This window comes from Carex rostrata, chromosome 33 (genome assembly GCF_964058835.1).
Source record: "Carex rostrata chromosome 33, lpCarRost1.2, whole genome shotgun sequence".
NCBI classification, from domain to species: Eukaryota; Viridiplantae; Streptophyta; class Magnoliopsida; order Poales; family Cyperaceae; genus Carex; species Carex rostrata.
This window is the reverse complement of record NC_135950.1, coordinates 2,409,959-2,428,656: the sequence shown is the minus strand read 5'-3', so window position 1 is coordinate 2,428,656 and position 18,698 is coordinate 2,409,959. Positions and strand designations below refer to the sequence as shown.

The window sequence follows — 18,698 nt, the reverse complement described above, 5'->3', positions numbered from 1 at the left end:
TGTGTCATTGTATGGAGGTGCTAATTGTGTAATTTCTGTATTTTGTAATTTAGAAGTGAAAATATATGGTAAATTTTATTTTGCATAATATTTTGGAACCAGCAAAGACCTTCAATTTAATCACATTTTGAAGATTTTAGTAAGAATATATTCATCAGTGTTTTGTTAACACTGTTGTAAAGCATTTACAAGCTACAATATATATTTAAGAGTACCACATTTGTTCTTAAATGGCACCAGGTTCCTTTCTTCAGAATGGCTCTGTTTCTTATTCTGATAAGTGTACGTATTAATCACTATTAAAATGGGACAATATCTGCAAGATTAAAAAGTGATTATCTGCGAGGGTATACTAACGTGCTTTTTCTATTAGCGACGGTAGTATCTGGTATACCATACCGATAGTTTTTTTTGCGGATACTGTTCCATTCTCGTAGTATCTAGAAGGAGAGAGGATGAGAAAAGCAAGAAATTATTCCTCTTGAGCAAGGAATCCATGTCTTTTGTATTAATGTACCTTTTGAGTTAATTTTCTAACCGTTCGAGTATAATTTGAATTAATTCGGCTCACATTTATAACAGCTCTTTAATATTAATATGGATTTGGATCGGACAGTTCAAAACTTAACTCAAAATTTGAGTTAATGCAGAAGATACAAATTATTTTTAAATAGTGGTGGAATGGTAGGTAGGGAGAAGTGAGAATATAAATTTCCTCACTTGAAAAGATTTAAGAATATTTATTATTTTAAGAATTTCACATAATGTAATATTAAGGAATATTATTTTTAGAGAATGTATTATTATCATGTTTGATTCGCACCTAAATATTGCTTTTAAAATTTTAGAATATATAATATTACTTGATACTTTTTTAGCCTCGTAAACTTTTCATTTTATTAATCTCCGAATTAAATGTAAGAGAGGTAACTATCCTTTTCGTTCCTCTCTCTTTCCTCTTAACACTTTACCTCCCTCCTTTTGTCATCTTGTGTGTATCAAACATAGTAGTTGAGAAAATGATGTAATTTATTATTAGATATTTAGAGATTGTTGGAATTAGAAACTTTATTTTATTCCTAAAAGGAATATAATTTGAGATGATGACATCTACAATGACAACCATTCGTATTAAAGAGAAGTTTTAAATTCTAAGGGTATAGATTTTAACAGAGCAGTTTGTCTTCATGCAAGACATGAACTATAGAATCAAAAAAACATTGCATATAATTCATACACTACATGAAGCCAAAACTACGCTGTTAATATATTTAGCCAAATTCTAGCATCCTCCAGAGGTTAAGCGCATCATGCAACGCTTTCCAATTGCACGAAAGATGCACAGCAACCACATATTTTCCTCGACCAAAAGAAAAAGAAAAAAGAAAAAGTGAGATGGGACAAGACTTTGACTATCCTGTAATTTCTCCAGAATTACAGTAGATTCGAACTCTGCTGGTTGAATAAAGTGCAAGATATCTCTCTCCTCACGCCACGTGTCTCTCTTGTTGATCCATGATTTTTTTTTATAAATTATAACTAAAAAATAGATTTTTATAAAGCCAGGATGATTATTTTTTTTAACAATTTTTGAATGTATTTTTTTTTCGAAATCTGTGAAAATAATTGAGATCGAAATGATAATTCGGTAAAAAAACAAAAACAAAATGACATTTCAGTTCTTATGATTTTTGTATAAAAAAATAATCAAATCGGTTTGATAAAATTTATTTTTCTATTTATGATTTCTAAAAAAATTCTTGATCCATTTATGATTTAGAAGATATGCTTGTTTTTTCTATAAAGAGAATTTTGATTGACGCTATCAGTGATGGAAATGATATTCTCTGGGGAGTTTTTTCGTGCAGAGTTTTTAATCTGAGCCGGATTAAAAGTTCTGCAAATTTTGTTTTTTTTTTTTAAATTCGGATAAGATCTGATCTAATCCGTCCGATTCGAAACAAACGGATCAAATTAAAAGCTCGGCACAAAAAAACTCCACAGAGGATAGCCTTCCACCAGTGATGTTGATTTTGTTCGGATGCTAGTGCAATTAGCATCATAGAATTGTAATAAAGAAAAAGAAAACTAGACTTGTCCCTATTACTTGAAGAATCCTGGTACAGAACCAGCACATTCTCTTACTGAGACGCAACCTTGGCCTGTATGAGAATAAAAAACTGTAGGGTCATCTGATAACTCAAGAACAGTATAGAATAGTTCTTTTCTACTATTCTATGCTATTCTCGCTTTTTAGACATATACACCAATAATTAAATAGACTCAAAGAAGCAAAAATGTCAAAAGAACAAAACCGACAACAATGATATGTTTGTCACAAAAACCTATTAACTTAACCTTTATTTTTACAAATGGTTATACTATCTAATCCTCAAATAATTAAATCAATTTTAAGTATGAAACAGATAAGCGATGCATCTAATATTCTATACAGATTAGTGTTGTAAAGAACGGTATGTGTTTGTCGGATGAACATGGTACTGTCAAGTGATTAATTGAGAATAACCATCCATAATTAGAAATAATCGGTTGTGACAGTTTGATCACTGTCAATAACTAATCGGATGATAATCAGTTAAACGGATGTTTTTTACAACACTGATGTAAATCAGAAAATAACTGACAAGAAGGACATACAGAAGGTTATGTAAAAAAAACCTGACAGCTCACTTTTTGCAAGTTTTTAACAAAGCTTAGAGGATCTTTTATGGATAAAAATTCAAGGGTTTCTAGGCATTAACTGTTAAAATAAAAATCTCAAAAAAAAACGACAAGCACAGCAATTCTAATATGGGCCGAACAAATTTTGCTGTGTTATAGCTATCAGGCCCAACACACAACCCGTTGGTAATTTTGGAATTATTTCGAGTAATGGAAACTTTGGATGCTACACGTGTCATGTATAGATTCGTCATGGCCTCGCTCAAAAAAATATTTGGTACAGGTGTTAGCTATCAGGCGGTAGCGGAGGATCCAGAATCTTCATGAGCAAAAAAAATAATCAACCGAATTAAAATAACTAATTGAATTTAATTTAACAAAGATAATATTTTAACTTCTAGTTTTTAATATTTTAATTTTTAATTTTAACTATCAATTTAAATTTAAGAAATGTATTCTAATTTAATCCTAAATTTAATTCTAATATTTGATTAGAATTTCAAAAAAGGACAAAAAAAAAATTAGAAGAGAACAAAGTTGATCTAGATTTATAGACCTCTATGAAATTATACAATTCAGAATAGACAGCTGTCCTCTTGGCTCAACTTGAATACGTCTCTGATCAGGCCTAAGACACAAATAATGGAATCCAAATCCTCTGAGCAACAAATTAAATATTTCTATTTAGGACTGTTCAATCGAAATCCATGATTAATTTGGGATGAGGTGGAATGAATTGAGCCGATTTAATAGTCATGCAAATTCTGACTTGACATTCCATATCTAAATAAAAATATTATGTTATCTTAGACTGTGTTTCAGAAATTTAAGGAAAGAGAAAAAAGAGGTAATTTTAAAAGCATTCACTTGCTCCGTAATTTTTTTTTTTTTGAAAACATTTGCAGAAGTTACGAAATTGTGAGAGAGAATTGAACTCTCGACCTTTGAGTACAACAACTCTAAAACTTTTTTCTAGCCAATTGCGTTACCTCCCCTTCCCACTTGCTCCATAATTTTACATGGAAGAAATGAAAGAAGTTTGTAAATTGTTGGTCTTATCTAAAAGTATGACTATTTTGTCCTCATCAACAAATTTCCACGTGAGCACATGTGTAAACTTGTCTTCATAAAAAAAACAAATTTGCAAATAACATCACTCACAGTATCAATCATTCCAGTCAGCAACAAAAAAGATAATGTGGGCCAGTCATAGGCCTGCAAAAAAACGAAGAAGGACGCTACACGTGTCATATATAGATTTGTCGTGGCACAATGAACAGGCGCCAAAGGCAAGACTAACACGCCTAGTCTCTCCTCAGGCCACGTGTCTCTTCTTTCAATCTATAAGAAGCCCCCATTTAAATCATCAAGCTTTTGCAACCAATTTACAAGAAGGAAGAAATGGCTCATACGGGTTTTTTTTTCAGAAACCATAATTAAAAAAAAAAATTTTAGGAAACCAATAAGATTACTTTTATTTTTTCAAAAACCATAAGAACCGTGGGAACCTCACGGTCTGGCATTTTTTTTTTTTCCAGACCGTGTGCTTCTCACGGTCTTGCGAAATTTTTTTTTTTTTTTTTTTTTTGATTTATCCACACTTGCACGAAAATTGCCACAGAAGATCCGAAATGAAATTCAAGACCGTGTGCATCCCACGGTCCGCCCCTCAATTTTGAAGACCGTGTGCTTCCCACGGTCTGGGCTTTGGTTTTAAACCCACAGCGAGACAGAGCCTTTCTTCCCCCACGCCCCCTTCTCCATTTTTTTTCTTCCTCTCTTCCATCAGATTTTTTTTTTTTTGTACTCTCATAATTAGAGTAATTTTTATTTTAATTACATAAGTTTATATATTTTTGAGAGTGGAACAAAAAGAGCTTCAGATCTACAAATTTCGTTAGGTATGTGTTTAATTCTTTTATTTTTGATAAATAATTCATAATTATGAATAAATAAGTAGAATAGATTGTTTATGTAGTATAAATGGTTTATGTAGTAATTGTAGTATAAATAAATGGTTTATGTATAATTTTAGTGTAGATGAATGTAGTAATTGTATGGTGATATGTCTATTTGCATATTTTATGTGCATGTAATTTTTTTTAGTTTAGATGCATGATGCATGTAGTTTTTTTTAGTGTAGATTAGTGTAGTAATTTTTGGATTATTTATTTGTGGTTTATGTAGTAATTTATTTGCATGTAGGTTTTTTTAGTATGCATGTAGTAATTGTTGGGTGATTTATTTATTTGCATGTAATTTTTTTTAGTTTAGATGCATGATGCATGTAGTTTTTTTTAGTGTAGATGAATGTAGTAATTTTTGAATTATTTATTTGTGGTTTATGTAGTAATTTATTTGCATGTAGGTTTTTTTAGTATGCATGTAGTAATTGTTGGGTTATTTATTTATTTGCATGTTTTATGTGCATGTAATTTTTTTTAGTTTAGATGCATGTAGTTTTTTTTAGTGTAGATGAATATAGTAATTTTTGGATTATTTATTTGTGGTTTATGTAGTAATTTATTTGCATGTAAGTTTTGTAGTATGCATGTAGTAATTGTTGGGTGATTTATTTATTTGCATGTTTTATGTAGATGCATGGTTTATGTGCATGTAATTTTTTTTAGTGTAGATGCATGATGCATGTAGTTTTTTTTAGTGTAGATGAATGTAGTAATTTTTGGATTATTTATTTGTGGTTTATGTAGTAATTATAGTATAAATAAATTGTTTATGTAGGAATTTATTTGCATGTAGGTTTTTTTGAGTATGCATGTAGTAATTGTTGGGTGATTTATTTATTTGCATGTACTAATTGTTGAATAATTTATTTATTTCCATAGTTAATGTACATGCATGATTTATTTGCATGTAGTATAAATAATGTAAAGTAATAGAATGAATGTGAATATTTGATTGGGTTTGCATGTTATGCATGTCAATATTGAATGTTAATTTTTTTTGTATGTATTTATTTATATTGCAGTGAAAAATGCAAGGAAGTGAAGAATCTTTATTGCAGTTGCCTCATGCACAACATCAATCACATGCGGCATCTGTAAAGGTGTTTGTTCAATATTGGTTTGGATTTAAATTTACTTATTAAATTCTTGAATTGAAATTTAATTTTTGGTTAACCTTTTTTTGCATTAAAATTATTGTTCCAGCCTGATCATGCACTGCGTCCTGGAGCTTTGCAAATGCACATTGACTACCATGAAACTATGAAAGAAGGTTTAAAGAATTTAGGGTTGTATCAGATGGTCGAAGTCCACCACTGCCAAGTTGATAGAGAGTTAATCACTGCTCTCGTGGAGAGGTGGAGGCCCGAGACAAATAGTTTTCATCTTCCGGTAGGGGAGTGCACGGTGACATTGGAAGATGTCAGCTGTTTGTGGGGCTTATCTGTTACCGGTACAATATTTTTTGCTGCTAATTTAAAATTTTGTTATTAAATGAAATTTTGTACTAGTATAATTTTATTTAACATCTATGTTTACAGGGAAGACTATCTCTGGATGTACTGACGATAATTGGTCACAATTGATCCTAGATTGCCTAGGACAGGAAGTGTATGATTAGGGGTGTTCAAACGGTCGGTTCGGTTTAAACCGAACTAAAATAATCAAACCGAACTTAAAACCGAACTTTGAAAATCCAACCGAACCGACCGAACTAAAATAGCAAACCGAATTAAAACCGAACCATATAAACCGATTTAAACTTCGGTTTGTTCGGTTGAACCGAACTTTCTCAAAAATCAAAACTCAATACATCTATAATAGTCAATTTAAACTTTGGTTTTGATTAATGAACCAATTTAAACTTCGGTTTTGATTAATGAACCAAAGTAATACTAGAAGTCTTGACCCTATCAATAAAATCGGTCGGTTCGGTTTAATCGGTTTTGAGAAATCAAAACCGAACCGAACCATTTAAACCGAACTAAGTCACAAAATCAACCGAACCGAACCAATTCAACCGAACAACCGAACCATTTAAACCGAATCTTACCGGTTCGGTTCAAAACCAAATAAACCGAACCATTTGAACACCCCTATGTATGATGGTTACGAATGGGATGATAATGATTTTTATCATAAAAAGGTGGAGAATAAGGGTGAACCCAATGAGAAAGTAACAATTTTACAAAACTATGTGCGTCTTGCATGGTTGAGAAATTTTTTTGCAAATACGGATTTGGATGAAGTGGAGGACCAGGATGTTATCGATCAGCACACACGAGCATATGCTATGGAGTTGTTCGGGACTATAATGTTTCCCGATTCGAATTCAAGCTCCGTTCGATTAATGTATTTACAATTTCTGGAGGATTTGGGACCTCGAGGTCAGAATTATTACAACTGGGGAGGTGCTGTACTAGCATGCCTATATCGGGAGTTGTCACGGGCATGCAGATATAAAGCAAGTTCAATTAATGGTCCATTACTACTGCTGCAGATGTGGTCTTGGACCCGATTTCCTATAGGCCGGCCCAGACCACATGATTTACCATCTGACAACGAACCAGTGGATGAGAGACGGGCTTATGGAGCAAAATGGACTATTCCGCATCGATGGAAGAGTAACCCTAAGAAAGGTACATTTGAATAATAAATATTATGTTTTTCCATATAAGTATGTGTTGAATGTACACTTATAATTGTCATGTGTTTCCAACTTAGGCACATCGCATTATCGGGATCAGTTTGAGCGTTTGAAGTCCAATGTTGTCAATTGGACGCCGTACAGAGGTTACGAAAACATAATGCACTGGCACTGGATAAGAGACCAGGCGTTCTTTCCATGTCGCGTGTGGTGCATCCATTTTTGGGAGGTAGAGTATCACCTTCCCGAGAGGGTTTTCCGACAGTTCGGATTATTTCAGGCAATTCCTCCGCCGGCTCCGCCAGCCTTCAGCTTACTTGAGGATATCCGCAAACGGACTATTTTTTTATACTACAATTACAACGTAAACCATTTATACTAATAAAAAAATACACATAAACTATTTATACTACAAAAAAGAAAAAATTATACATAAACCATTTATTTATACTACAATTACTACATAAACCATTTATACTACATAAGCAATTTATTCTACTCATTTATTCATAATTGCATATTATTTATCAAAAATAAAAGAATCAAATACATACCTAACGAAATTTGTAGATCTGAAGCTCTTTTTGTTCCTCTTTCAAAAATATATAAACTTATGTAATTAAAAAAAATAAACACACTAATTATGAGAGTACAAAAAAAAAATTAAACTGAAGGAAGGAAGGAAGAAAGAAAAAAGAGAGAAGATGAAAAAAGTGGGGAAGAGATGCACTGACTCGACAAGGAAGAAGTAGGAGGTAATCGTGCCAAGGAAACAAATAGGGACCGGACCGTGGGGTTCCCACGGTCTTGAGATATATTCATCAAGACCGGACCGTTCCTACGGTCTTGATTTCAATTTAGGTGGACCGTGGGAATCACACGGTCTGGAAATCAAAAAAAAAAAAATTGCGGATCTTCTGTGACAATTTTCGTGCAGGTGTGAAGAAATAAAAAAAAACAAAAACAAAAAAAACAAATTTCCAAGACCGTGAGAAGCACACGGTCTGGAAAAAAAAAAAATGCCAGACCGTGAGGTTCCCACGGTTCTTATGATTTTTGAAAAAAAAAAAGTAATCTTATTGGTTCCCTAAAAATTATTTTTTTAATTATGGTTTCTGAAAAAAAATCCCTCATACGGCGTTCTGTGTGGAGTGCGGCACAAGGAGGAACCCGTGCCGGTGCAGAGTTGTGGGACCGACCCTCGGGTTGTTGGCTTTTGCCGTAACGGCAGTGGTGGAATGGCCGGTGGGAGCGGTGGTGTATCTGTTCAGGCACATGAAGGGGCGACGCATCATGGGCCACCCGGCCACTGTGGTTTATCCCAAAGTGTCCAACGCAATTCCCATTTGATGTTTCAATAATTGCATATTAATTAGTTCCTGGATGTGTTTGTTGTTTTATGTGCAATAGATTAGTGGGTTGAGTCTCTTTTTTCTTTTTCTGAGTAATAAATGACATTTGTGGTTTGTATTAGTGTTGTAGAAAATGGCTACTTAGCTTGATTAATTGGCTGATTAGTCGATTTGTACGATTAATCATCCATTTTCGTTTATGGCTGACAATTAGTCGGTTATTTTTATTATGTTATTTTTATTTATTTATTCGTTATATGTATTATGCTTGGTTTGATCAAATTTGGATATTTTTTAGATAATAATTTTATGAAACTTTATTAATTAACAAAAAAATTAAGTCAAATAATGAAATTTATTTGATAAGTTTGATAAGTTAAATTAATAACTGTCACATCCCATGACAACCTGCCACCTATTTATACATAAGCGTGAGCATATTACACACATCATTAATAAAATTTTAAATAAATATATATACTACCACAAATCTATATATAAATTACACAATTATTTTAATACAAAGGACATAAATAGACATGGCTATTATATGAATGTCTCATAACCATGTTCATTATATGTATTCAAACAACCAAAATAAGCAAATTAAGTGGCAATGTAATAGTTGTCCTCGCTTTGCCTTCTCATTTTACATCTCACCTCGCATTGCCACGTTGTCTTCGACATTTGAAACCCACATAAATAAAGTGGTATGGATGAGAGCTCGAACAAAACTCTTCGTGCAGATTTTTAGTTCCAGTCCGGATCTTTGTGAAATTAACTTTAGATAACAAATGTACATTTCTCATTCAAGTTTAATTAATGAAATCTATCCAATGATCCATCAATTTAGTTATTTAATCAAAAACATATATTTTTTTTCCTTTTTAATTCACATTTCTTTTGCCTCACTGAGCGGTGCATCCAACTTTCTGCTAAGTCTTGGTTGTCTCACTAGGCTATGCATCCGGCTTTCCGCTAGATCTTGACTGTCTTATTAGGTGGTGCATCCAGGTTTCTGCTAAGTTTTGACCCATGATAGGATCGCTTTCACCAGTAAGACATTAAATTCCATCTGGAACACGAATAGCTACACAATTTGCACTACAAGAAGAATGTGTGATATTGAACCTTGTAAATATAATATAAACCATATGGCCCGATTATTTGTTTAAATATTTAGTTAATTAAAAGGATTTGGCTACGGTGCTATGGGTTGTATAGAGGACTATGGTGCTACGGCTCAATATTTGAGTTTTCAAAATCCTAACGGTCGATCCGAACTGTTCATCTTGTTCTTCATATTAATATGAGTTTGGAGACCAAATTTTACATTTTTTGAAAAAAATTTACTATTTTTTTAGATTTATTGAATATCGCTGTTTTTTATGGTCCAGATTTATCTAAAAAACAACGATTTTCAATAAATCTAAAAAAATAGTAAACAATTTTCAAAAAATGTAAAATTTGGTCTCCCAACACATATTAATATGGATAACAAGATGAACGGTTCAGATCAACCGCTAGAATTTTGAAAACTCGAATATTGAGCCGTAGCACCGTAGCCCTCTATACAACCCATAGCACCGTAGCCAAATCCTAATTAAAAAGTAAACATTGTTGTACAACCTAGAGAAGAAACTTTGACATGCCAACTGTCAATTGTAATTTCATTGGAAACTTCGTAAATGCAAACTGCTTTATGCTAATTAAACAAATTGTTCGGGGTTTTCCCACTAAGCTTGTAAAAAGGAATTCCAACTTTTTTCAGAGTAATATTCATTTTATTTTTGTTTTATGATTTAAGACTAAAATTTGAATATATGCATCTAAAAATGACTAACTGTAATAATAGCATGTCAAGAAGAGTGTGTATAATTAAACATGTAAAATAAACCAAGCCATTGAGTTAATAATTTTAGTTATCAAACGGACAAGTATTCTTGCAATATCCAAAAAAAAAAATGTTTTGGCTAATTAGGTGCATATATAATATTTTGAATATTAACTAGTTTTTATAAAATAAAATAAATTCTAAAAAAACAGAAAAATTAGGCTGAGGCATATATATATACATGAGGAGGGTTCAAATGCACCCAAATTTTTGTGCACCTAAATGCACCTTATCATTTTTCTCCATTTTCAAAATCCGAATAGTCAATCCGAACCGTTAGATGCGATCTACATATTAAGATGTGCTTCGAGACCAAATTTTACATTTTTTGGAATTTTTTTACTATTTATTAAGCCACTTTGAAAATCGCTGATCTAATGGTCCAGAAAATGTAAAATCAGCGATTTTCAAAATAGCTTAATAAATAGTAAAAAAATTTCAAAAAATGTAAAATTTGGTCTCCAAGCACATCTTAATATATAGATCGCATCTAACGGTTCGGATTGACTATTCGGACTTTGAAAACGGAGAAAAAGGATTTGAAAAATAGGGTGCATTTGGGTGCACAAAAAGTTGGGTGCATTTGAACCCTCCTCTATATATATATATATATATATAGAGATAGGCTAATGTGCTTCCATAAGCACTTGGCCCGAAGTGCTGCCACCCCATTTTCGATTTTTCAAAATCCAAACAGTCGATCCGAACCGTTCATCTTGTTCTCCATATTAATATCTGCTTGGAGACCAAATTTTACATTTTGTGGAATTTGTTTGCTATTTATTAAGCCACTTTGAAAATCGCTGATCCAACGGTGAACCCCTGATTTTACTGTTTGGCAAGCCACCGTTGGATCAGCGATTTTCAAAGTGGCTTAATAAATAGCAAAAAAATTCCAAAAAATGTAAAATTTGGTCTCCAAGCAGATATTAATATGGAGAACAAGATGAACGGTTCGGATCGACTATTTGGATTTTGAAAAATCGAAAATGGGGTGGCAGCACTTCGGGCCAAGTGCTTATGGAAGCACATTAGCCTATCTCTCTCTCTCTCTCTATATATATATATATATATATATATTTTATTTTTTATTTTTATTTTTATTTTAAGTATATATTTATAATTTTTTATCTGAGAATATATGGGGTGGCTCCGAATTTTTTTTTTAATTAAGTATATATTTTTACTTTTTTTCATCTTTTATATTCTAATTCATTTTTTTCCAACTGTTTTTTTTCATTTTTCACATCAAAGTTAGTAGGCCACGAATCAGATTGGTTGCCTATAAGAGGGTTGATTTAAACGCATAGAAGCTATACAGAACCAGTTAATTCTCTTCTTTGATTTGTAAGGATGTAAATTATATTTGTTGGACAGAATACCAGTTAATGATTTAGTGCACTCCGAGAGACACGTGTTAAATTATAAAAAATAGCAGCTAAAAATACCGGGATGTACGAGACTCTTTAATAAAATAAAAAATACATCATGGGAAAAAATAAATATCCTTGGGCTAAATAATTGCCAAAAGTATTCCTACATATCAAAATCTAAACAAGGCCTTAAATTTTTGCCGTTGATGGGCCTTTTTAGGCCCAATCTAAAACAAGTTTAACAAACAAATTGGGATGCCTGCTTATTCTACAACTAGTATCATACCCGTGCGTTGCAACGGGTACATATTATAAGAAACAAATATATCAATGAAAATAATAATTATCTAAAACTTAAAACACATGTTAATAGAAAATTTATATGATTATGTATTTTTAATTAATTTTAATCGTTATTTCTAATAATAATTTGATGATGTGATGATTTTTTATTTTTAAGTACCAATGATATCAAATAATAGCTCGATTCGAATCTAATATCAAATATCATACAACAATTCAATATCAACATATAATATGATATCAAAAAACATAAATAAAAAGTGTTATCGTGTGTATGTATAGGATACACACACACACACACACATATTATAAGAAAAATATATATTTACACACACGTTCCAATTTATATTCTTCTTTGTTTCCAATTTAGAACGCGCACACACACACACACATTGATATATTCTATATCGGAAATATATTCTAAATTGCCACACCAATATGTATAGAAACAAAGTAAGAGAAATAAGGAAATAAAAAAAAAAAGATTTCCATTGTAATCTGTATAGAAATGAAGAAGGAAACAATAAATAAGAAAATGGAAGGTGGAGTCTTCTCAATTGAAGATGAGAAATATGGAAACAAAAAATATAAGGAAACAGATAAATATATCGCTAAATTTCAGAATTTATTCAATTTTAATTGTAACGTATCGTGTGGCAGCATGTGTGGTGGGTATGTTTTTAACTAAATTTAGACTTCTATACATAAAACAGATGCATTTAATCAAAAGAAGACAAAATATGTAATTGGAGAGCTGAGATCAAATCCGAAATTTCATCTCTCAATCGTAGCCGTTGGCGGATCGGACACCCAACGTGCTTAATAATAGAATAGAGATATCCCTCGTGTTTTAAACCTCTTCTCGACCTTGATTCCATACAACTATTTTTCAGAATATTGCCGTATTTTTTCTTTAATCTGGAAAAAAAATATATATATATATTAAAAAATCTGATCTCAATTTACAGGTTGCAAAGAGATCCAAAAAAATTAAATATTAAAAAAAATACGAAAAAACCTTTTGTCCATGTTCCCTTATTACATATGTCAAGTTGTATGAAAACCAATTGGAATTTTTGGTATTAAAGATAAGTAAGACTGGTACCCAAAGTTTCCTCCAAGGGACATGCTGTTTGAAACATGGTACCACGCACCTGTACCTTTGCCAAGTATCTCTAGAAAATCAAAACAAGGAGAAGAAAAAGGTGGCTTTCCGAACATTTACTAAAAAACAGTTTAATTTTTCATGGGATTAAAGCTCCAGCTTACCATGTAAAGATCTAGAATATTTATTATGAAAACCATAGGGCTTTTTTTGCCATTATGCAACTACATATTAAACAAAATCCTTTCTCAATATATACATATAATGCAAGCTATCACAGTACAACTCTAAAACTTAAATAATATAAATTAGACGAATTCAGCCCGTGCTCTTAATTAGTGAACTAGATGCGCTGGTATTTGAGGTGGTTCTTTGGGTCTTCGAAGACATACCAGAAGAAATATCTGAGAAGAAATTGATATAATCAGGGCTCTCCTCCTTAACCCTAAGTGATATCGGCATTGATGGCGTGTTGACCTCCAAAATGCCTTCTAAAATTTGCACCACTTGTCCCATTGTCGGCCTAGCAGTCTCGTCATCTTGTATGCACCAGCATGCCACCTTACATGCTCTTTCAATCTCTTCAATTGGTGCATCTCCATTCAATTTTTGATCCAAAAGTGTTTGAACATCGCCCTCAATTAGTTTTCTAGCAGCAAAAGTAGGGAAGAAATCCGAACCAGATGAATCGCTATTCCATTGATCAGAGTTGTTTCTATGGCCAGATATTAGCTCGAAAAGCATCTTGCCATAGCTATAAACATCAGCTTTTGGAGTAATCGGTACGCCTGTTATCCACTCTGGTGCTAGGTAACCTATGGTGCCTCTCATGGTTGTCAAAACCCTACTAAAATCCCGACCTAAAAGCTTCGATAATCCAAAATCAGCAACTTTTGGTACCAAACTTTCATCCAAGAGAATGTTATCGGGTTTAATGTCACAATGAATGATGCAATCCCGACATTTTTCGTGTAGGTACGCTAACCCTCTTGCGGTACCAAGTGCTATTTGGTACCGAGTGCTCCAATTTAGTATCACATCTCTGCAATTAAATAATTGCACATCAAGAGAGCTCTTAGGCATGTACTCATAAACCAGTAGCCTATGAGAGGCTTCAGAACAAAACCCAATGAGACGAACTAGGTTTACATGCTGGATCATACCAATTGTGCTGACCTCAGCCCTAAATTGCTTCTCACCTTGGTGAAAACCATTTAGTTTTTTAATAGCAATAGCAGTTGAATCAGGTAAATAACCCTTATAAACTGAACCGAAGGCTCCCCCACCCAATTTCTCAGAGAAGTTTTTACTAACAAATTGCAAATCATTGTACCGAAATGCAATTAAGGTACCTTTTGACTCCTTTAACAATCGAGCTCTCCTCTGATCTCTCTCTCTCTTTATTACAACCAAAACAACTATGATACAAAAAAGCATGGCAATTACGCCACCTATAACTACACCGATAAATATACCCATGTGACTCTTACTCACAGTAAATTCTGATGCAGCCAACCTGAGATAAAGTGTACCGGCACCACTTCCACTATATCCATCTTGGAGATTCAACAAACTCCCGTACCACAAATTGCACCCGCTTTGGAACGAATAAGCGGAGCAGGTACAATATTTCAAACAAGCCAATTCGCACTCTTGTGCACTATCAACTTGTATACTTTGCGAATTGTCGGGGTATTGCATGTTATCTAAAACATAGAACTTATCTTTTTGTACCTTAGTCAGATTGTCGCTTTCGCATCGTAATTCAGTATTTCTCACACACCCACCACTATGATCCCCCAAACTGTAATCAGTCTTAGATTTCTGTGAAAACCCATGTAAACAATTACAATGTGGCATGATGTTCTCGTTGCAACTACTGTAGGGCCCACAAAACACGTAGATCTCACAAGTCCGCTTCGGGTCAGAAAAAAACTCAATCCACTGTTTTGATGTGTCAATCCAAGTTAGTTGGCTGATTTTGCCTGTATAATCTATTGTAAATCTCGATATCTTACTGGCATCATGTTTTACCGAGTAGATGAAGTAATTCTCCTCGTTATTGCTCACATAAGTGAAATTGTATATGTAACTTGTGGTTATGTCGGCATTCAAAGTAAAATTCTGGGTCCAGACACCACTGGTCCAGTATTGTGTAGCCTTGTTCCACTGTAAGAAAAATTGACTGGCTCCATTTGGGTCAAATAATAAAGAGTATATACCTTCAGCCGGGTCAGCTGAATTCTTCCAAGAAATGAACCTTTGGCTAATACCAGTTCTTTTATTGAGACCCAATTTACTGCCCGGTAACCACGTGTTGGTTGGGTAGTCGAAACTTTGCCACAATACATTAGATGTATTGGACATATATCTCAAAATGAGGTTTCCACCATCATTCAACACTGCTTCGGTTTTGTTTAACGGGTTTATACTGGTAACATTAGTGGACCATACTTCAGTTTTAGACCCGTTAAGCAAGACCAAGTTTCCGTCGGAACCAATGGTGAGCTGGGCCGTGGAGGGGTCAGTGAGCGGTGTGTTTCGGTTGGCTATGAAGACAGATGTTTGCTCGGAGATGGTGTTGTACCAGATGGATATGTACCAGTAGGAGGAATTGGGAGGCTGGTAGAAACCAAGCGGAAACTGTTTTTTTGCGGAGATGAGTTTTTGGTTGGTGCCGGAGAGAGATGAGTTGGAGGTGATGGTGTCTGTTGAAGTAGACATGGATAGGAGAGAGAAGAGGTAGAGAGAGAAAATAGAAGAAAGCAAGGGATTTCTTCTGAAGGATGCCATTGATGGGATGGTATTTGCTAATGAATTCGTGTCCTCTGCACGGGGAATGAGAAAGGAATTCGTGGGATTTCCTTTTTATTTGAATACGAGGTTGGAATGATTTAGCACGGGTGAAGATTTTAACAGAGTAGTTTTAAGTTTTAACTTCATGCAGCGCTGTTTTGATTCTATAGTTCGAACCAAAACTGACATGCTAATATCTCTACCCATCTACCCATTTAGCACTGAGTCAAACGTGAACTGTACATTTTTTTTTAGTTTACTTAGATTGTAGTAGGAAACTGATACTCAGATCTGAACCGTTGGATTTGATTGAATGGTATAGAATGGTTATAAGAATGGTCAAAATAAATATTTCAACGTCAAGGTCCCCTTTCAACTAGTTCGATCTCAATCAAATGGTCTAGATCTTGATTTGAGCCTCTTTTATACATCATCAGTTGTAGCGGATAAGGCGAAATTATCCGCTAAAATGTTGGGTCCATCTGCAATTAATGAGACTTTTCTACAAAAGATGTAAACTGTGCCCTTTCTATCATGACCGTTTGTTTCAGAGGCCGATATAGGAGCAAGATATTAGAGTTGATTGATCTCCCATTTTTTTTTATATATATATTTATATATAATTTTTTTTATATAAATTATAGTAAAATATTATAGTTCGTCAAATTGATCTCTAGTTTTTACTTAAACTTTTTATATAATTAATTCCATATATGTTTAATTCATATATATTTGATTCTTATAGTTTGAAATTCTGACTTCGTCTTTAGTTCGTTGGATTTGAAGTGCTATAATTGCAAAACATTTTCAGTTGAATATTCCAAAAATTGAGGCAATGATCAGTGGCGTAGCCAGGATTTGAGTCAGAGGGAGGTAGAAATCAGGTTCAGATTCTTTTTTTTCTAAACGGGTTCATATTCAAATCGCCTTCATAATGCCCTTTCCATCTCCTCTCGAGCGACCTACCAAATTGCATCTCTGCCTATTGAATAGGTTGTAATTTATAAATTACTGATTGGTACCAAAATTACTCAAACAATTATTTGTAATTTCTAAAATAATCGATATCACTTAACAAACTAAATTACATATTTACAATTAACAAAAAAAAGTTACCTTAGCCGCAGTGAGCATAGTTTAAATATTAATAACACTCAAATAATTAAATTTGTAATATATAATTACTTAAAAATTAAAATTCATCTAATTTTAAAATAAAACATACTTTTCCATAAAATATTAAAAAGTTTGAATGATATTCACAAAAATATAAAAGTTTAATTTCTACTTCTATATTTTCATAACAATCAAATTTGTAGCCTGAGTATAGTCCCATTCTTTATTTCAATCAAACACAAAATAAATAAACAAAGCACTATTTTTGTTTTAAGTGAACAACCTTCTTTAACAGCTATAGACCTTTTCTTCACTTTAGTCAAATAAACAAAATATAAATAACCTAAATAGCCACTTCGCAGGCTATTTCATATTCATTGGATAGAGATATTAAACAGTAAGGTTTACCGTGAATCATTAGAAATTCAATTTTTCTATAGTAGAAAGTTATACGTCAAGTTTAGTCACAGAAATAGTTGAAGATTCTTCTTCCTAATTAACTAAGTCAGAACTCTCCGCCCTTTACAATTTTGGTCAATCATCATTATTGTTCTTCAAAAGATGCAAAATTTACTTAAAGAATCTGAATCAGGAATAGGCAGAATTAAATCCAGAATTAGACAAAATCCATTAAAGAATGTGGTTCAAATTAAAAAAAAAAATTAGGAATAGGCAACTGTCTACTCTATTATACTGTAACTCTACCTCCTCTGACAGTGATGATTGGATGACATGTTGTAGTTGAATTTGATTTAATACGGCATTAATATTGTCCACATATATGTTTGATTGGTATCCAATACTTAGTCAAAAGATTAGTCGTAATACATGAAATTGACTTGTTTTGATTTATGAATAATTAAGATACTTTATGTACATGTCAAATCGAATTATAAGTTATAAAAAAAAAATTGAATCATAAACTTATCTGATCGGTGCTAACTATAATCCGAAATATTATGTTTTTTGAATCATCTTTTCACTAAAAAATGTGCCACTTAAACTTTTATTTATAAATACAGATCCAAACAAATATAAATCTTCATACGATTAAATTTTAAATATACATAATTTTGTAGTTAGATGTATACTTGACTAGAAATAAGCACGGAGTAATAAAGGTCACTTTGCATATATAGTACCTGATAATAAACAGCCGATGGTATTTCACCAAAATAATTGATTTTGTTTTACTAGACTTATACATATAATAGTTACTTTGCATCGTATTTATAAAGTACAAATAAGAATAATTTTATCAATAAAATTGTTAGTTAGTATTTAAAACACTAACTTTTAAAAAAAATTTGCTTAAGTACAATTTATAAGAAGAAACAAATATTCTCAAATCTATAATAGAAATATAAAACATAGCCAACTACAAAAGTAGTAACGGAAAAATTTCTACTGGTACAAAGAATTCTGTTGCTTTTTTGTATTATTTTCAGAGATCTTCTGTGGACAAA

At 32.6% G+C, this 18,698-nt stretch overlaps 1 pseudogene; it reads right to left on the bottom strand.

The window, feature by feature from the left end:
- Nucleotides 1-13,537: 13,537 nt before the first annotated feature.
- On the bottom strand, nt 13,538-16,113 carry LOC144548733 (G-type lectin S-receptor-like serine/threonine-protein kinase At2g19130 pseudogene; annotated as a pseudogene).
- Between the last annotated feature and the right edge of the window lie 2,585 nt (nt 16,114-18,698).